Genomic DNA, 9,175 nt, shown 5'->3' with positions numbered 1-9,175 from the left:
ATAATAATGACCATTTTTTGTATTCCATTACATGGTTTGGGCGACCTTCTCAAAATGTTGGAAGCATTTAGCATTAATCGGTGGTACTTCATTATGTCGACTGAGTTCAAGGTTGTCGCTTTGCCTTGGTCAACTGGAGTTGAGTTTAATTTCGATTTCTGTCAGCCTAATTTCTTTCCCGGCTTCGATATCAGCTTGTTCGTCTTTAAGGAGTTTACTTTCTTTTTCAGCATCGATATGAGATTGCTTTTTCTCTTTTTTTGGCTTCGATTTGGGCTTGTTCAAGCAAGTTTTTAGAGATTTAGTTGGATTTGTAACTTATCTTTATCACTGAACTCTGATTGGCCAGTTGAGACACTAGATTATTTATCGATTAATATTTCAATAATTCGCTTTTTAGTTCATTTTTTCTCATTGATTTCTTAACCTCTAGTTCTAAAACTTTGGCAGTTTCGAGCAATAGAGATATGCATCTCGTGAACAAACTATACTCGTGCATTTCAAGATAGTATAGAGAGGGAGTCTCATCAACCAATCATGTACCTGTCTTTTAACCTAGTCCAGAGTTGCAGTCTTGCTAACAAACTATGCACATGCCTTTCAGCATAGTATAGACATGCACTCTCGCCAACAAACTATATACATGTCTTTTATTACTGTACAAACATGCAGTCTTCTCAACAAATTATATACAACCCTTTTTATTCACAGTTTTTAGAACAAAAACAAACAAACAAACTACAAATTATAAATATATATAAAACCCAGTTTGTATGCTTGTTGAATCCAGTTTTCAAAACAGTACAATATTCATGCAAGTACTTCGGACAACAAATATAATCTATGATGTCAGTAGGTCACACAAGATTTAACTTTATAAAGACAACTAAAACAGTACTCTTAATTACTTGAATATGTTTTTTTTTTTTTTAGTGTAAAAGTACACAATGGCCCAGCAGTGGACAGAGTTCTGTGACTGTCAATCCCACTATTCGTTCGTAAAAGAGCAGCCCAAGAGTTGGCGGTGGGTGGTGATGATTATCTGCCTTCCCTCTAGTCTTACATTACTTAATTGGGAATTCTCAGTTTACTAAATCAGAATCACATTAATACACTGCATGTGTGCAGCAGTGAGATCGTCTTAGCAACATAATTTTCAGTCTTCAAATTCACCTGATCCCCGATCAGACAGTGACGGTAAGCCTAATGACTAACAATGCAAAAATACACGGTTCAATTTCCTGCAGTGAACACAGCAAATACCCCAATATTGTTTTGCTCTGAAACATACACAAAAACATTCGTAAAAAAAACAAACAAATCCATCGATCCATATTTATCCATTTGTACATGATTCTGTCTTTCCTGCCGTACTTATTTTCCCTAATATTCCGATAACAAATATATATATGTCCATATAATGTATCGGAACGGGACTATTTAATCACCATTTCTGACATGGTTACACATGCCTGAAAAACACCGTCCTGTCAAAATATTATAAGAAAAAGTTTATGTTTTCAGTAGGTTATATAACACCTTTTCAGTTTATTATATAACACATTACAGAATATGACAAATATCCACCCCATAAAAAGTAAAACTATCTCTCGTGCTCAGTAAAGTTGTGGTTTGGTTTCTTCCTAAGATATTCTGTGAACTTTATTACAAAATCATGAACTACGTTAATCCCAATCTAATGTTTGGTCATCATTATCAGTACTTACAACAAGTGACACATTACAGACCAGAAATATTTCTGATCACAAACCTGGCTATATTCACACTCCAGGCCAATAAGAAGATCCGATGCTATTGAAGACTAGCCCGTAATCTCAGACGCTACCCTGTCAATTACTGAAGTTATTTCGAAGCCATAATTTGTTGGTAGAGGTAACGTCTGAATTCCTACCAAGGCTCTTCGTATACGAGTAACTATAAACGCAGTGGATTATAATGAAAATGTTTTTTGAGAAGTTGATTTAATTATATTAATTGTTTCATTCCACAACCTGAGTACGTTCCATATTCTTAGGTTTCATGGAGAACCTAAGCCAAGAGAAGACAAGGGTTGAAAATTCTTAACTGATTTCTTACTCATAACAAATAATAAACTGTGCTTATAACGTGTTAGGAAATAGAAAACAGAAGATGCTGCTCCGATTTTATATTTCACTTATTAAACAATGTGTTTATAGAGGTATATCTGTTTAATTCTGCATGAATTCCAATATAAACAGTTAGGAAGAATACCTTGGTAGCAGTTATTTCAAAACAACAGTAAGACTAATCATCTTTGTTGGGACTGCATTCATAATTCCGCTGTAGACAGCATTCTATACATTTAAAATGTATAGCCTGTTTCTTACTAGTTTCATTTTAACGTGAGAACTTCAATACATCAAGTTTTGATAACCTTTTCCTGATTTCCTTTACCAATGAATATTTCTTGCTAATCGTATAGCTGTTGAATACAAGACTAATAACACTAAAAACTTGGTTTCGAGACCCGTGGTGGACATACTACAGATAGTGTCCTTTGGCTTTAGGTTTAACGACAAACAAATAAAATTTGTGCAGGGCACCACTTTCAGAGGGAGTCATCTCTTACGAGGATCCTCCTTGTAGCGTAGTTCTCTCCCGTTGACCTCTTGTTTGCTTAATCAGGTCCGGAAACACAAAGAATTGTTTCCTGGTTAGCCAGTTTTCATAAATGATGGTATAGGTTTGAAATGAAATTAAAAATCATAATAAATACAAATAAGTAGATGAACAAACGTTGATAAAATTAGAATTAATAAATAAAATGTAATATACTAATAATTTGTACCTTAAAAATCTGATTTGTAAATTACTTAAATAAAATTTATAATAATTACAATCTATTTGCTTATGTGATTTATAATGTAGCAGTCAGAAAACAGAATGTTTTCGCTTATTTGTGTTGCCACGGTAACGGGAAAAATGTGTTCGTTTGTTTTCAATTTCGCGCAACGCTACACGATGGCTATCTGTGCTAGCCGTCCATAATTTAGCAATGTAAGACTAGAGGGAAGACACTAGTCATCACCACCCAATGCCAACTCGTGAGCTACACTTCTACCAACGAATAATACGATTGACCGTCACTTTATAACTCCCCCACGGCTGAGCTCCAAGCATCTTTGTCGTGACGGAGATTCGAACTCACAACCCTTAGACTGCGAATCGAGCGCTCTAATCACCTGGCCATGCCGGAATAGTGTAAGCCTGATGAGCCCTGGTATTGATCAAAAGGAGTAGTCAGCATCGGTTTACAAAATATATAGTATTGTCTCATTTACGTTCATCCATAGGTTCTCAAAATGAAGACCTACAGCTATTTGGAAATTGAAGGATTTCAAAATAAGATGTTCAGTATTATAGGGAATTAATATGCTCATTTAGAGTCGAGTGCCTTAACCACCTGACCTTGCTGGGCCTATGCAATGAGGCCATGATGTTTTGTCGTCATGATGGAAAGAACAAGAGTTGCTACGTCACATGTAAAGACAATACATTTCTCTTTTCAACGTACGTTGAATCCTTCTGAGCAGTACAATTCTGTGAACAACAGTCTCTTTTACTCTCCAGTCCACCATGTAAGTTTCCATCTTTTCTCGGTAAACTTTTCTATAACATCACTCGGTCTACTTGAAATTGAAGACCTTTCCAAGATAAAATATAAGGTGCATGCACGAGACCATTCATTTATGAGAAATCTTTGAAATTGTATGACAAGTAGCATTATTCTTTCTCCTTAAGATCGAAATCTCATTAAGACTGTTCTGCAATGCACTAAAGTAAGAAGACGAGTTATCTTTCTATAATCCTATTTATGAATGCTCCTAAAACTATTTACTTAACTATGTTTATTTAGCTGTGAAACTGTTCCTGCTGTGCTATAAGCTGCTATGTAATTCGGAGTGCATCACCACTTCCTGTGATACCGTTCTTTCACAGCTAATACATTTCCATTCGGTAAATAGTTCAGTTTCTTAATGGCATCTATACCATTCCATTTCTCGATTGTTATTTCTTTATATACGTTCGTTAAAACATTGATGTCAAGTTTGTCTTCTATTTCAAACTGTATTTATTCAAACTGCAATGAAATAAGGCAGTATATAATAATCATAGTCAATTACTTAACTGTTTCTTCACAATAAACAATACATAAATGGTGTTGAAATAAAATATAAATAATATTGTGTTATTAATCTTATTTTGATTTATAAATAACTCACATAAATTTTATAAAAATTACACATCCTCAAATTACTGTAATTCGTACAATTAAACTTGTTATTTATGAATTTTAATAATGTAACTAGCTCCTCGACCATTATTATGTCTGTCATATTCCAGCAGACAATTAAATTAGCATTAACACAGAACAAAATAAAACTTTTTCTCTCACATTTCAAGCACTCATAAAGTATGTTTTATTATTTCTAAAACACTAAGTAGTTACTTAAAATATAGTAGCAAATGATATATCGTAAATGGCACTTACTGCTTACTTAGAACACTCTTAGAAGCTGTACTGCAACGTTGTAATGTATGGGTTTTGTGTTATCGGTTTTACATTTGTGATGTACAAGCATTACTTTAAATAATATGTTACTCCTTTTCGATTGCACGTTAAAATAGAAATGAGATAACGTGCTTATTCGTTTTGTTTTTTTACAGGTTGGGGAAAAGATAACATTTTTCAGTTTGTAGTATTTTTATTTTGCCCTTTAGTATTCTTGTTTTTAAATGTATAACAACAGAATTGATCTATCTCTTCTGTTCCAACAGCAGCCATGGAAATCCGATTTGTAGTATTAATATCATACTCATCTGAGGATGAAAGGGCGAAAGGGCGAGCATGTTTGGTGCGACGGGGATTCGATTTCGCAACCCTCAGATTACGAGTCAAAAGACTTAACCCACCTGGCCATGCCGGGCCAGAAAAGAGGAAGTCTTGAATATACCTTTATTCGTGCAAAAATAAATTACACCTCGAAACATAATGATTGTCTAGCTTGCAACTTCATAAAAACAATTTGGTTCTTTTCCCAACAAATACAACCCCAAACCCTTTAAATTATGAAATAAATACTCGTAAAATACACAGTGCTACTTATATTATATAGTGTAAAAAATGTAATCACCAATTTGTACAAGAAAACCAAACATCGTTTCAACAACCTTAATTTTTTTACTGACACCTAAAAAGAAGATCCTAATAAACGACACTTCACCCAACCTGTTCATTCTGTTAGTTACGTGATTTCATAGATATTGAAACCAGTTTCAAAACTAAAATTAATATAGAAATGACATAATCCTATTAGACTGCCACTTTTCCTACCGCTCAATCTCATGAAATAAATATAGTTCTAAAAATTAGTGAACTTCTACCATTAGTTAGTTCTTAATCATAAAAGTATATTTTTTCTCCCGTGTAGTGTACTTCTTTAGTTTTAACCCTAATCGTACTTAATAATAATTATTTGTATGATACTTTCCCTGTTTGTCTGTTACCTTTTCTAGTTATATCTACTTAACATTTTCTTGTTAACCGATGTAAATATCTTTATTTCACTTTATGACCATCCAGTTTACTTTCCTTTGATATTCTATCTTTTTTTTTCAAATAAACATTCTCTAACATAATTTTTTTTATTCCTGTAGTATTCCGCAACGAAAAGGAGTGGCATCTTCAACAATCTTTCCAAAGCAAACTGGCCCGACAGTTTAACCGTGGAGGCGTTATAATGTGACGGTCAATCCCACTATTCGTTGGTAAAAGAGTAGCTCACGAGTTGATGATGAGTGGTGATGACTAGCTGCCTTCCCACTGGTCTTACACTGCTAAATTAGGGATGACTAGGGCAGATAGCCTTTGCGTGAAATTCAAAAACAAACAAACCAAAGTAAACTAAAACACTTTCGAGTTGTCATGGTGATTATTGTGACGTCATTCCACTTTTATCACATTTCATTTCATTTAATCTTCTGTTTAACCCTGACGAAAAAACACGTATATTTCTAAGTTAAACTGTTATTCACGCTTTTCACTTCTAGCTTTAGTTCATTACTTTCAACCTTTATGGCAAGCGAGGTTTCTGTTTTCATATTATAAATATTGTGTATAATACAAATAACATATGTATAACTAACACATTTATGTTTCCAATTCCAAAGAATTAAAGTTTGTTTTATTAAATAATTATCAATAATAAAATCACGCGGATGAAAAAGAAAAGAAAAGTAAAAGAAAAGAAAACCCTTCTTTCATGTCATGAGGTTCAAAGTTTTCACGATGGAAATTCAATTAATTTACGGTTTATTCTCTTTTGTTTTTAACTTTGGATGATAACGTATCCTGAAGAGTTTGAACTACTGCAACTAATGTGTTTATAGGTTAACTTGTCTGGATATGTGTTCATTTAATTTAATAGTTTTAACATTAAGAATGTGTTTACAAGCCCATTTAGCAAACAAGTGGGCTGATTTATCGATGTTAAACTAGCTTCAACATTAGCAACTAATGTAGCAACCTGAGATCGGCGAAACGCAGTTAAATGATTATGTAATCAACGTAATAAGAATAGTTTGTTGTTCTAATGAAAGCCTAATACTCTGGCAAGCACTTCACAAAGTGGTGAGCTACAATATTATTTTCCAACTAAAAGCATGTTGCAAATGACAAAATAACCATCCACAGCACAACGTGTCCTCAAATTATCGATTTTCGTTAACTCAACAGTCTGTATAAAAGACTCTAAGTCAGTCTTCTAGTGTATCAGTTTGTTTGTTTTGGAATTTCGCACAAAGCTACTCTAGGGCTATCTGTGCTAGCCGTCCCTAAGTTAGCAGTGTAAGACAAGAGAGAAGGCAGCTAGTCGTCACCACCCACCGCCAACTCTTGGGATACTCTTTTACCAACGAATAGTGGGATTGACCGTCACATTATAACGCCCCCATGGCTGGGAGGGCGAGCATGTTTAGCGCGACGTGGACGCGAACCCGCGACCCTCGGATTACGAGTCGCGCACCTTACGCGCTTGGCCATGCCGGGCCTAGTGTATCAGTACTGTGGCAAGCACTTCAAGGTGACTAGCCGTAACGAATTCTGTTCAAACTAACGTTATTACAAAACGTCGAGTGATCAGAAATCGAGCACACACAAGCAGTTTCTACAGGTTTTGGTCATGCCTGTATAATATAATAAGTTTCTCTAAAACGACAATTTCAACACTATTCTTGTTCTACAATATGTGAAAGTTATCTTGAATTATATTAGTAACTTCGACATTTTGTCAGGTGAGGAATAAGGGTATACAATTTTCGTCACCTGTAACTCCAGTTTTGCGTTACAACCAACATTATGTATTGTATTTACTTTTTAATTATTTAGCAAATAACTTTGCATAGCTTCTTGTAGACAACCGTTTGAAATTTTCTTTTCGTTACCAACAATGTTAGAATCGGAACAACATATTTGGAAACAGGTAACATGCATGCACAACGTGCTTGGCACAACCGAACCGTAAATAACGATTTTATCAAATTGCATCCAAATATTTTAATCTAAATGTCGACTCATTAAAGCATTTCTAAATCTACAGAAAATATTAGTTATCAAATGAAAATCCCTGAAGGAACTGACCTGATATATCATCCTGAAAGTTTTACAAATTATTAAGTTTAATAAGTTGCAGGCAATTCACTCATATTAGAAAGCTAATAATGCTACAACTAAGCTGTATCACAATGGTTAGCACAACACAAATAACCTATTATGTAGTTTTGTGCCCCAACAATTCTAGTAAACAATATTAAATTACACTGTTATTTTGTCTTGTGGCTTCTATCTTTAAGTCGTTATTTTTAACGTTTATGACAACTGAGATTTTTCTGTTTTAAAATTTTTGAATATGTTGTGTATTTGTGACAGTATAACATATCTATATATATATATAACCTATATATACACACACACATAAATATACAACATATATATATACACCTAAAGAAAAGTATTGCCTGGAATTTTGCGTTATTGAATGGATTATTCATGTACATTGTAAATATCCGAATCCTTTTTTAAGACAAAAGTTACAGTTGACTTCATCAAAAAACAATGGGGTCGCCCTAATAAGATTGTGTCAAAACAAGTTGCTTGTATGTTTGTTGTGACGTCAATCTACACAACAGGCTATCTGCTCTCTCTGTCCATCAAGGGGAACTAAACCTGGGTTTTACTGTTGTAAATCCATGGGGACATCTAAAACAAGCTCACTCTCTATTCTTCATGAAAGTGTGTTCTAAATGACAGAATAACCATCCACAACACAACATTTCCTCATTGATTTTCAGTAATAAACTCTAAAATATTCTTTTAAACTTAGAGTATCGAATCCCCATCTCACCAAACATGTTCGCCCTTTCAGCCGTGGGAGCGTTATGACGTTACGATCAATCCCACTATTCGTTAGTAAAAGAGTAGCCCAAGAGCTGGCGGTAGGTGGTGATGACTAGTCACCTTCCCTCTAGTCTTTCACTGCTAAATTAGAGATGGCTAGTGCAGATAGCCCTCGTGTAGTTTTGCGCGAAATTAAAAAAAAAAATCTAGAGTGATTTTTGTCTTTAATTTTAACTCGATTCAACATGGCCGTGTGGCTAGTAGCGCTTAACCTCCAGTCTGAGAGTTGTGGGTTCATATCCCCATCTTACCAACATGCTCTTTCATCCATGGTGGCATTATAGAGTACCGGTCAATTCCACTACTCGTAGATAAAAGAGTAGCCCAAGAGTTGGCGGTGAGCGATGATAACCAGTTACCTTCTCTCTAGTCTTTCACTGCTAAATTAGGATCGATTAGCGTAGATAGCCTTCGCAAGATTCAAAACTAACTAATCTTAACTCCCACCATTTACTGTATACCACGCTTTAAATATAACACGTTAACGTAGGTGGTCATCGCACATGGACTAAGCAGTCGATTTTAAAATAATTTAAGACAAATAAAAAAATTAAAAACCGACTATATGCTTCTGTAACTTCCTTTAAACACAGAAAATCCAACTAATTTGAAATTATCCGTACTCAAATACTCATTAAACGAAAAATTAGAAAAGAAAATAGGACTAAACAAATATTT

Source organism: Tachypleus tridentatus, chromosome 10 (genome assembly GCF_004210375.1).
Source record: "Tachypleus tridentatus isolate NWPU-2018 chromosome 10, ASM421037v1, whole genome shotgun sequence".
Lineage (NCBI taxonomy): Eukaryota > Metazoa > Arthropoda > Merostomata > Xiphosura > Limulidae > Tachypleus > Tachypleus tridentatus.
Note: the sequence above shows the minus strand (reverse complement) of the source record.